Source organism: Colobus angolensis, unplaced genomic scaffold, assembly GCF_000951035.1.
Source record: "Colobus angolensis palliatus isolate OR3802 unplaced genomic scaffold, Cang.pa_1.0 Scaffold436, whole genome shotgun sequence".
NCBI classification, from domain to species: domain Eukaryota; kingdom Metazoa; phylum Chordata; class Mammalia; order Primates; family Cercopithecidae; genus Colobus; species Colobus angolensis.
In genome coordinates this window covers 2,711,712-2,724,862 of record NW_012117777.1, presented here as the reverse complement: position 1 = coordinate 2,724,862, position 13,151 = coordinate 2,711,712, and positions in this window count along the sequence as shown.

Below are 13,151 nucleotides of genomic sequence, written 5' to 3'. Positions count from 1 at the left end.
ATTTATAATGTTGGAGGCATGGTCAAGAGGAATGTGGGCTATTTTAGGCTAATGTCATTTTACCTTTAAAATTCAAGTAGAGGCAATAAATAAGATTTGTGTGGTAGGGAGAGGAGTGTATTTCTTATTGGTGGTACACCCTGTTTGCTTAAGTCCAGCAGAACTAGTTGATTATTCAACGCATCACTGAACTTTCTATAGATAAAATAAAGGTGGACAAGGGTAAAGAGAGAAAAAGGACTCAATGGAGTTGTGAAGGAAGAAGCTGTTGGACTTTGAGATGGGCATTTGTTGTCTGTGATACACACACATGCAGACTCTGTAGAGGCTGATCATCTCTCCCTTCACCCAAACCAGCTCTTTTTCCCAGTTACTCCATATCTGTCAGTGTCTGCACCTGTCCCCTAGGTGAGAAATTTGAGTTGATTCTTTATCAATCTCCTCTATCATCTTAAATATGAAATAAATCAAGGCCTGTAATTCTGTTCCATTGTCTCTCAAATTTTCCTCCATCTCCACTCCTACTGCTGTCATCCTTTTCCAGTCTTCAGCATATGTCAGCAATTCTGGAGTAGCTTCAGACTCCAGGTTCTCCTTCTCCAATTTCTACCCTGCGGTTTCCAGCTTACTGTTTCCCAAATGCCACTTAACTGTTTCTCTCAGAGAACCTGAAGCTACTTCAAATGATCACAGACTGTGAGCCTTTTCAAAACTGGGGCTTTTTCATACTCACCTTTGTAGCTCCAGTGTTTAGGAAAGTGGCTGACACCTAACCAAATATTAACCTTGCAACGACTCCATGAAGTTTTTGAATGGGAAACTGAGGCTCAGGGAGGGAAAGAGATCACCAAAGGCTGTATAGCTGGTAAGCGTTAGGGCAAGGCTCTGTCATAGGCAGGTCTTGTTTTCCCTAAACCACATGAACTCAGCTGCACCTTGCTACCTCCACTGTCAGGAACTGGAGACTTTCTCAATCAAGTTCAATTATTGTACCTCTAGCACTTTTCTGCAATAAGATCTATGTCAAATACTATATCACCTGCTGCAAGAAATATATTTGAAAATTTGCCACTTGAATGTTAGAGGAGAAGAGCTGACTGATAAACACCAAGAGAATTAAAGGTGGACCTTAAGCAGGGCTTGCAGGTCAAAATAGGATTTGGTCAGCAGGATACCAGGGCAGAGGACATTCCATATCATGGAGGCAGACAGCAAAAGCATTGAGACAGAAATGAGCCAATTTTTGCTGTGAATGATAAAGAAATTAACTTATCTGTGGAAATATTTCATGTAGTCTTTCTGGAAATAATCTTCCTTTAAAGTAATGGTTTCACTAGTGCCCTGGAAATAAACCCCATAATTTCATGGAATCAGAGGCTAAGGGACTGGAGAGGAACAGTCTTCTTTCTGCATGGCAAGAGCAGAGAGAAGAAAGCTCACTTGACTGTGGCATTCCCACACTCAGGATTTTGGAATGAGCCTGGATTTTTTGAGGATCCCCATGGCGAATCCTAGAGTACAGGAACCAGATTTGTATCTGAACATGGCTTCAGTTTTCGTGACAACTTTAACCTTCAGAAACATTTTCACCCCAACTTTAGAAAAGAAGCATAAGATGAATTAGGAAGGGTTTGAACATATTATTGCAAAGAGAACATTTTTTACTGGCCAATAAACTTCATAGCCAAAAATATGTTGTTGAAAGGGGTCTGGCTGATGGCAAACAGTAAAATGAGACATTTGGAATCAAAAACCCTCAAATAATTATCACCTGTAGATCAATGTCTTGTTAAATAGAGGCATTTAAAAAATATTAGGCAAGTTTAAAAATGGCAAAGAACAGAAAATTGCATTTCAGTAAGTAAATTTATTAAAAATCTTGTTTTGCTTTGATAATTGTCTTTTTAAATTTATGGATAGAGAACCGAGAAAGATTAGTGTGCATGTTAGCTTGTAAATTATACTACGGATATGTGTGCACATTGAGAAGACAAGTAATTTTAGTAGATGCACAGTAGTTTGTATTTCTGCTTATTTGAACATCTGTGGGGGTCAGGGAGAATGTCACATGTATCAGGCCCTATCTCTTCCATTTTGCAGCATCACTGCTCTGGGATTCCAGTGAGCAACTATACAGTTTAGATGTTTAGCACTGTCCTTCTCTGAAATTTCAGCAGCCAAATTGGGAGCAGAGTGTATGTGAAGTGTATTTTTCAGCCCTAAACCTCAGTCTCATTCCTAGAGAGGACTGGCTTATAAGCTACTACAATACCCAGGTCACTGATACGCCTAGAGATCATGGTTTACCAACTTAGATATTGACAGTGGAGGTGAGTCTTTGCTCAGAAGGGCTGTTTCTCTAAGGGATTTTGCTGCAGTTGGTTTAGAATTTCTAGGGGTGGGAGGTTCCACCTGGAGAAAGAGGCCAACTGCAAAGATCTTGGCTAAACACTCCACATGACTTTGTCTTTTTAAAGAAGCTGATCCTTTTGAACTCTTCTTGCCTCTCGGCTACCCTCTGTGAAGTTCTCTGAATATGATGATCATATGGCTTAGTCTACATTTTTGACCCGGTCCAGGTCTGTTTTGTGTTTACTGTGTCCTGGAGTGAAAACCAGTTTGTGCATAACTGATACTTGACAGCCTGTGCCCAGCTTCTACCCAGACCAGTTAGGACATGCTTCCTCCTGACACAGTATGGACAGGTCCCAAACAGTGGTGGCTGTGACTAGGTGATGGCAGCCTTAGCTCTGGGGTTAGCTGTCCCTCACTTAGCCTCTCAAAGGTAGTATTCAAGGGAAAGAGGTGAGGTTAGGATCTGACATAAGAGATTCCTTTCCTCCTTCCTAAAGTACTGACAGGTCTAAACATTCTCATCTCCGAAGCAGTGGGGGCAGTTATGGGGCTGGAGTTATAAAGGCAACATCAGAGACACGACAAAAACAGGAATGTCCCTCCTCCCCCCATCAGGCCGTCCACATCTTCAGAATAGGATTTGTGTCTTGGTCAGGGTTGAATATCCAGCACAGCATCAGTAATATTTGTTGCATATAGAGATTAGAAAGGTGAATAAGGATGAATGGGAGGGATTATTCTAGCAGTCATTATGTTTTGGCATTTTTTTTAGTGGACAGTGCTATTATACAGTTACTATTGAAGTAACCCCTTCATGGGCCTTCTGCCTTGAGAAGTGAGCCTAGGACTACTGAGATTTTGGGGGAGTTTGGAGGTTAATAGTTCAGCCTCAAGTCAGCTGCTGCTAAAAGCAAGTGACCGATGTGTTCTTCCCATTACCCATGACTTGTGTCCACGGCCTCCTGACAGGTCACTATCTTGTTCTGCTGTCTTTGTGTACCCTTCATGTTTCTTGTTAGTGCAGGATCTGCCAGGATCTTCTCACACTCCTGGAATATGGGGATCCTGGCCCTAAGCTTCAGTCTACCCCTCGCTGCTTGGCTGCTCTGCTGCCAGATGCTTGGCCAGGCTGCCCCTCTCCCATGATGCAGTCCTTTGCCCCTGTGCTGACTCCTTCACCTGTGGCTGACCACTGGGCCTCTCCTGTGTTCATTAGCTTGGCTATGTTTCTGCCCATTGCCTACAGCTGGGGGACTCCTTGTATTGTGTTTTCTTCCTATGCCCAGTCTGGCCCCCCTACATCCTAGCCTTCCCTATCAGCCCCACCCTGCTGCAGATTGAGTCCTTTTTCTGAGGAACAGTATATTTGCTGTGCTTCTCTTCCCCCTTTCTAGTGTCTCCACCATGTTCTGATTTGGAAGCTTCTCTGTACTGTTTTCAAGTTGATTTTATTCTTGGTTCTGGTTCATTAAGAAATAATGTTTTATCAGTGACTGATCCAAATTTGGGGGGGAATCTCAGTTTTTGGAGGCAGCATAAGTTTGTGTATGGAGCTGTGTGCCTCTTTGTGGAGGCTGCATATTCTGGAGCATGGGTTCATATTGTGTGCTCTTCGTGTGCATATGTATGAGACAGAGGGAGGGAGGGAGAGAGAGAGAGGAGAGAGAGAGAAAGGCGTCTCCCTTTTTAGTATTTTCTGAAAAGCATGTTAATAAATGGAGCAAGAAGAAAGAACAAAGGGAAAAGGAATAAGATCAACCCTTTTCTTCTTCAGTGATTTGGAGAGAAACAAACATACATCATGTTTAGCTAGTCCACCTTTCCCATGTCATAATTTTCTGGCCTTCATTCTTGGTCTCCTAGTGAACTCAAGGCAGATGTGCTGTTTTTATAAGAGGTGTCAGAACAAAAATGATGGAAAAAATTATGATTAGATAAAACAGCAGTAGAAAAACAGAAATTTAAAAAGATAATACTATATGGTGTCTGATGAAGAGACCAGCAGAGTGATCCCATTTGGTTATTATATGCTATGTGTCTACAAACATTTGGCACAGAGCAATTTAAACTTGCTATTCCGTATTAGGGAGAACATTTTTCATATTTACTGTACTTCATTTATAGGTGGAAAGAAAAAGAGGAATTGATTTACTTTAATACAACATTTGAATACTCTCCCTAACCTTAAATTTTTGTTAAATAACAGCTATATGAATATTACCTTGCAGCTGACCTTTTGGGATTGCTTTTCCCTAGTGAACATTTTTTCTAATTTTCTTTATGTGCATTTTAAACAGAGTTGCGGTAGGGATGGAATTTAATTGCTCTATTTGTATTTTATTCACTCACTTTTATGTCTGGGGCAAAGAGGTGCATTTTGAATAAATCTAGGAGGTAATTTAAAACTACTGCTGATATTGACAAAATACATAGCTACTGGATGTGCATTTTCGTGAATATGCCCACAGGAAGGATCAGTGTGTCTATATGGGAGGGTTGGTATGAATGTGTCTCTCCTCTTTAGCCTTTTTGCTAAATTCAAAATCTGGAATTGGGATTTTCTGCCCTTTTCTGTATTGACAGAATAGATGATTAGGGTGTCTGAAGCTACACATTTCCAGTATGTGCTTCATTTCCTGTCCTTTACATCATGGTGTAACTGCAAATGTGGAGTGCATTTTTCTTGGTTGATGGAAGAATTGCTTTTTAGGCCCTCTGGAAGTAGATCTCTCCTTTATGCTTTCGGAGTGATCTCTAAGATGCAAAATCACCACTGCTATGTTGGTGTTAATGGTGGCTATGCTGCCGAGGAAGGTTAATTAATTGGTCCACTGTTGCTGACTTACCTACCAGTGGACCCATGCAGCTTTACTGCTGTGCAGACTACTTCAAGCAGAAATCACCCTTTTAAATCTAGATATGCATATGATCATTTTTCTGGTGCATAAGTTTGAGAGCATTTTAATAATTTATTTAAAAAAATTCAAAGCAAAACATTATTGAATTCAGGTCAGATGAAAAATGGCTACATCTGCCATTTAGAGGGGTAGTAAAATCACAGAGCTTAGAGCTCCCCAGTTGTGGAGTCCAAGACAGACTTTTGCCCACAGGCCAATTGGCAATATAGCAAAGGTAGCATGTGGATGTGTTTTGGGACAGGCTTAAGGTTTGGATAGAGGCAGAGTGGCATCATTTTGGAGACTTTTCACTGTTAAAAATAACCTCACAGAAGGCTGGACAGCAATGTCTTTTGGTTGACATTCTAGGTTAGAAATTTCAGCAGACTTTTCCCTATGAATGAGATTGGAGTGGTTTTATTTTGGTTGTTGGCAAGAGACCAAAAATACAGTTAAATGTGGACTAACTTGATTCTAGGTCCTCCTAGCACAGTTTTGGAAATGGTCTAAGAAATGGATGCTGGGTAACAAAGCATGCTCCAAACCCTCACTACCCCCAGTACCCTCTGAAAAGCTTATTAAATAAAACATTACAGGCACAAGCTTGTGTTAAGGAAGAATGGTTCCTAAGAATGTATGGGACTGAAAGTCAACCTTTGTTTTGAGTATGTTTATCTCCATGACCAGATGGAATATATCCAGTGACTTTATCACTTTGGAGACTTCACCAGCTTGATTTTATTTGGTTTCACATGCCCATTTTTGGGGTGACATTATCCTGGGGGAGCCACTGTGATTTAGCCATGTTCAAAATGGAATCTATATTGCAGATATTTGGCATCTCTGCTACCGAGGAGGGGTGTCTGGGTATCACCTGTCTGAATGCCTTCAAGGAAGGGTCATCTTTTCCATACTTCATGATAAAATGAAACTATGTGTTAATTTTCTGCCAGAGCATTTGAACAGATTCAGAGCACAACATAAGCAGGATGAGGAAAGACTGGGCACATCCATTTTCATCCTAAACCAGGTCCTTGCCATAGGTGAGCTTCCTCTGAACTGAGGAGAGGATAGAAGCACTCAAAAATGAGTGCTGAATTTAGTGGTATCAATGAAGTACTTGGGGAAATCAGAGGAGGGATGATTGACCATTGACTTGGGCTACTTTGAGTTGGTCTGGGGAGAGGAAAGGGTCTCAACTGGACTGGGTGAAGTAAAGAGTTTGACTAGCAAGGAAAAGGAAAGGAGGACATTTATTCTGTTTCTGCAGCAAGATAAAAATATGCAGGTAAGGAGACAGGAGAGATCAAGGAGAGCAAGGGGAATGGAGAGGAAACAAAATTAAAGAGCTTTAGATCTGATGTATTGAGTGTTAGGACACCCTATAGGTGTCTGCGTTAGGGCCGTAGTGTGTGAATAAACATTTTTAAAATATAATACTAACTTATTGCAAAGATAGTTTGATTAGATATATCTTTATTGGGATAATACTTGTTTATGGTATTTGGTAATTTTTGTGTCAATATATGAGTTAAAAATAGAAGAAAGAAACACATTCTGTGACATTTTGATTCTTGTCTACATAAAATGGAGGAGAAATAAGTCTTCTAAGCACCCAGACTTCCCTTTCCTCAGTCTTCCTTTTCTGTGCTCTCTTCCTTTGTGGATGAGCCATGACCTCACCTCTCTCTTCCCCATCACAGCCCGCTTCCTGGAAAGGGACTCATTTAAGCCATTCAAATGTTAATATGATTAAGCCCAGGGCCCCTTACTCTAGACACTTGATCTCTCAGGGAAGAACAGGCCTTGTAATAGGTGGGGCAATGTCACTCATTGGGAATAGAGGGAAACAGGGATGTTGGTGGGTCAGAGCCCTTTTCCAGAGACTGTCACTCCATACATAACAGGTCCCTCACCTCAACTCCCCACTCCTACTTTTTCCAAATGTCAGTGCTGTTATAATGCATTTGCCCTCCTTTTACAAAATCTATTATTATTTTTTCCTGGGAGCATAGATTTGAGTTGCCCTGAAAATACACTCCCTGCCCTCCTTTTTTTCCTGCAAGATGGAGCCTTTGGAGTTGTGGGTGAAATCCCTTTGGAATCAGAAGCTTCCTGGCAACCTTTTCACTGAAAACTGCTTCTGTCCATGGGTGAGGCTTAGGCAAGAGATGACTGGGCCCTTTCAAGTAAAACATTACTGTCTCGAGCAACTTCCAATGGCCTGCTCACTGGATGTGCAATCATAAACAGATTAATTAAGATACTTCAGGAATTTCACTGGGAACTGATGGATAAGACATAGTCCGTGCTCCATAGGGGCTTAGCAATTCAGATTTTGGAGATAGAAGCAAACCACCTAAGGCAAAAATCCCCTCTTGGTTTCCATGATGGTGATTTGCCATCTTGCTTGAATCCTTTTCCATGACCCTCTTTCTGTGGCTATTCAGTCTTTTGTTGAAGAGCTCCAGTCCTGACAAATTCCCTCCTCGAATATTGAACTAAAACTGTTTCCTTGTAACTTCTTCCCATTGTCGAAACAAATCCTTTTTCATTATCAGAGCTTCTCAGGGCCAAAATAATGTGGAGGGGGCCACATAATCAGACACCCAAGGGAGGCTCAATCATGGATTTGACTGCTGTAGAAGCCTGAATCTCGGGTTAGGGATGGGCAGGGTTCCAGGACAGGTGCTGCAGGGATTCTATGTATTAGCTGGTCACTCTGCACTTGTCCCAGTTGTGGTACTACCTAAGGTTCTTAGAGGAAGTGGATCATTTAATGACAGAGACAGAAGAGTAAAAGGGCTTGGCTATGGTATTTCTATTGAGTGTGTATGTACATTTCTATGATTGTAATCTGGCCTGGGATGAAAAATTATGCAGCAACCCCTTAGGAAGAAGACACTTTAGTAGTCTTGAAGGCCAAGAATGAAAAAGAAATGTCTAAAGTGGGTGAGGGCTCAGTTTTATAGGGCCAATTCTGGGAATATGTCAAGACTCTTAATTTGGACCTTGTATTCAATATGGAGTCTCTGGACCTCCCTTGCTATCTGTGTCAGCTTGTCATGTCAAGAGACTGGCTCCTAATTCTTCCTTCTTCAGTTGTTTGTTAACAGGGGCAGACTTTCCTGTGGGTCAAAGTTAGACAGTTCTGTCTACTTTCTCTTCTTATAGGTGATGGAATTGGCACTCCTGGTTTAGATACCACAGGGGAAGAAGGGTGTGAGAAATTTATGTATTTCCTAGACCAACCCTGCTGAGTGAAAGTCCCCATTGGTGCTCCATCTCACCCCTAACATTGCAGGCACACCTGGGAAACTAGTCTCTACAATTGAGTTCAAGTTTACATTTTGTCTTAGTATCCATAGAAACAATGATATCTGCTAAATATGTGGATTTCTGGAGACCACACACTCAGGAGTATTATCTAAAAAAGGGCGCAAGTATAATTCCCTTTTCCCCAAGGCTCCTTCTTATCAGGAGGCCTTCTTCTGCTCCAATGTGTGCCTTCTAGGTTAATGACCTCAGTGCTGAGAGTCAGTTGAGAAGGGATCTTCCACAAGGGACTACGTCTTCTTCAGGAATGGTGCCCTCTCCCCTCTGTTCTGCTCAACTTCTGTGGAACAGTTCGCTTCTTTTCTTCAGCCATGCCAAGTCTTGAGTTTGGGAAAGAAGCATTATTATTCATCCATTCACTACCATTGGTTTTCTATCATGGAATAAATTTTTTATTATATAAAAAGAAGCAGCAACAGCACCTTAGTCTCTACTTAGGTGAAAGCACTGTGCTAGCCATGAATCAGCAGCACAGGTCCCTGACTTGTTCAGTGTAGGAAGAGAAACCCTCAAGGAACAGGAACTGGCTGCTTTGCAGGTTCTGTAAATCCTCAGATACTGTTGGAATCTTTCTGAAGGACATAATAGTCCCACTGTGAATGCTAAGATCTCCTCAATTCACTCTTTTCTTGGAAAGCCTGATGTAGCCCTCTTGTCCAAAGGTGTTAAAACCACCTCTTTTTGAGCTTATTCCACCTCAGCTTATTCCACAGCATCATTTCTTCTGAGACTCTTCTTCTTGGCAAATTTCTCTGGGCAGTGACATGAATGGCTTCTGGGAAGTCTTCTCATGTGAGGCTCCACTTGTCCCTGTAGCTTGTGTGTTCTTGAATTTTGAACAATTAGTTGATAATGACCTACCTCCAACTGGGATGATTTTCACTTGCCATACAAGTTTTAGCAATCTCTACAGGAATAAGTGAAGGGGGAATTATCGAAGCTCTTTCCATTCTGAAGTTCACCAGGGCTTCTGTAAGATTCTCTGTCCTACTGGCAGGCCTGAGAATTCTGCAGCTCCCTTCGAACAAACTTCTTTTTCTATGTTCTGGGGGGATGGTGAAAGTTCTCTCTTACCAATGAGAAATCTTCCATGGAGAACACTTTAATGTTCTGAGTGATTGCTGAATGCATACAGGAATAACTTTTTGGCTTTAGGAAAGAAAAATCTTTGATTTCCCCTCTCTACCTTCCCTCAGGTCTTTGGAGCTATGTTCTTCCTGTCGTAGTTCTGATACTCTTCCCATTCATTTCTGTCTCCTAGACACTCAGATTTGCCAAGATGCAGTTACTTCCCTCTTCCACAAATATTCCTTCAATTATTGTTTTTGTTTTTTAAAATATGTATTATACCAATATTATAATAACAAAAATATTTTATAAGTGAAAAGATATAAATCCAAGTTCAGAAATCTTTCATTTTTTTATGTTCTCTTCCTTCTTGTTTATAAGTGGATGACATATTTATGTAGTTTTCATACTTGAATAAAATTTTTATAGTACTGTATAATTTGCTGCACTTGGGATCAATTTCAGGGGGGCACAAAAGGGTTGTCAATATTGATGATCACACACATGGCACTTCTCTGTTTATGGCCACTTGTGAGAAGGGTATTTTTTTTAATAGGACTGGAAGTAGATACTTCCCTCTTAAAGTCTATTTTTGGTCCTCCATATTGCTGCTCTTGTGTCTAAGCAGTCACAGTCCCAAATCAGTGAGATGAGATGGAGATTTCTCTTGTGCTTTATTAAATGATCTCTCCCAGGGAGAATGAATCTCCCAAGGAGAGAGGAGTTTTACTTGTCATTTTATGAGTTCTGCAAAACCTTTCTAATTATATTCTAAGAGAAAATGCCACAGAGAGCATATTCCATAGAAGTCCAGATGATGGAGGCTAAAAGGGAAATAGGATCACATTTATTTATAAGCATTTGATTATCTACCACCCTGTAGGTTCTGGCTAGGAGATGGAGAGTGCCAGTGAGGTGGAGTTCAAATACAAGTGAGAAATTGTCCTATGATCAAGAAATTAGCAACTAGAACATTAAAATTTTCAGGAACATTGGCTTCTGGGACATTACTTTCATCCAGACTTTCTCTTAGGTCCTTGTTCCTGCTTAATCCCTTCAAAGTTGCTCACAGACCTATTACAGCTCTCATCTCACCCTGTGCACTTTTTCTGGGTTGCCTTAGGTACGATCAGGAAACTCTATTTCATGATTCATGAAACTCTATTCTTTGTGCTCAGTATATTCAGGTCTGTTTCTTTAAATTGGGGTAAGAAATTTTTTTTTGCTTTCTTAAATTTAAGGTCATTGTTTTTAAATATAAGACTAAAACATTATTATTATGGAAGGCTGAGAAAGTGGAGATGAGCAAAAAATACTGAAAGGAGTCGGTCACTGTTAACGTCTATGTGTATATCCTTTTCAACTCATGTTCTCTCTCTTTAAAGATATTTCTTCAAGTTTTTAATGCACATAAATATGGTTTTGTAAAAATATGATCATAATCTTATGAACAGCCACTATCATTCTCCATGAAAAATATCTTGAACATCTCATTTAAACAATTTGTATCCAATATTTGGATCCATTCACCTTCTGTTCAGTACTAGCCACCTCCTATTTTGAGTGATACCATGATCAAATAAATTCTTTAAGTCTGAACGACATGAGTCTATCCCTAGAATCAGATTAGTACCCTTCATATCAATGTATCTACTGGCTTTTGTCAATTTGATGTCACAAACATCTCAGGACTTTACTCAGCATCTCACTGTTTTTGCCTTATTTTTGGTCTTCACTAAATCTTGCCTGGATGACCTTGATTCCAGCCCTATCCCAGATGATCAATCTTTCATACCCTGTCAAAGCCATTTTTCTAAAATGCAAATATGATCCAGTTCTTCCTTTGCTTAAAACCCTTCACTGGCTCCCCATTGCTTACAGGATAGAAACCCAGGTGGCAAAGCCTTTAATGATGCTATCCCTGAACAGCTCTCGTTTCTTTCATCCCTCCACTTCTCTTTCTATCAGCTTTGGATCCACACGTAGCACACAATGTCTCCAAGTTTTCGTGCCTTCCGTTCCCTTTTACTGGGGGTGCTCTTTATCTTTTTCCATTTTTGGCTAACTTCCACATGTCCGTCTACAGTCACCATCCCTCAGTACCCAGAACTCCTCTTGGTCCATCACATATCTGACCGACCTTCTTGGGCACGTGTTTTAGAGCCCATTCTGCTGGAAGTTGGAAAGAGACTTTGAGAGTGATTAGTGATGCATCTGGTAAGGGAAACATGGAGGTTATCTCAGCCACTGCTAGCAAAAGGAGGAGGCTGTCATTCAGAGCATGGGCCCTGCATTCCTGGAACAGACAGTGAATGGCCATCATGCTTTTCCAGGTGCCCTCAGACTGCTCCCTGGGCTTTACTTCTTAAAGAAAATCTATTGACTTATTCACAAAAGGATTTAACGTGTCACACAGAGATGAGATACTAAAAATAGAATGAGATATGAAAAAAAAAGAAAAAAAGAAGAAGAAACTGTGCTACAGGTTCATAGTAACCTGAAGCCAAGAGAAACCACTCTGTAGAATGAACATTATTACTCGTTACATACTTGCTAGAGGAGGTCTACATATTTAGGTCTGTGCATTAAGTTATCTCACTTAAAAGAAGGAAGTGTGATCATTATCACAGACCAGACCTGTGATTAAGGAAAAAGAGAGTTATTTGTGAGACTGGGACCCAAGATGCGTTTCCGTTGGACCCATCTACAGAACTTTTGAGTTTCCTCAGTCCCCATAGAAAAGTCCCCTTTAGAGGACTGAGGTGTTTTAACTCAATTTCACTTATGCCGGTTATATGGAGAGGGGCCTTATAGGAAGAGAAATTCCAGGGATTTGCTCTGGGCCTTTAAAGCCTTTTGGGTGCCTGGTGGTTCCTATTGACCAGATGGTTTTCTCAGGTCCAGCAATCTCCTATGAGCAGATTTGAGCTATTTTTGAACCTTTATTCTGTCCTGCTTTAAAATGCTCCAGATTGTGTCCCTTCACTGCCCTAAGTCCTCTTTCCTAGGATCTTGTTTTTATATCTTGCAGGAGACATAGAAATCAGATCCACACTTTGAGTAGATTTCATTTATCCAGCAATCTTCTCTATGTCAGTGATTGGGGTATATACAAAAGATGGCAGGCATGAAGGGGTATGTGTAGGAAGTTATCCCCTGAGCAAGCATCTTGCCTGTGTAGCCCTGTATATGTGTTTCTTCCCGTTTGCTAACTTCATTTCAATCTTCTTATCTTACAAAGATAGTAACCAAACCCCAAAAGGCAGTTCTGATCTACTTGTGGAATGTTTCCTCTTGAGCTTATGTATTTCTTTGTGATTATATAGGAAATTATAGGTCTTTGGGATTCCAGACCCAGGATATGATCTTAAGGCAGGCAGACTGGCTCCACGTCAAATACTGGAGGCATCTCTTTAGAGCCTCCTGCTGCTGTACCTCCCTTGCTTGCTCTGGCTAGGAAGGGATGTATGGGCCTAGGCTGGTGGTTTCTTCCTG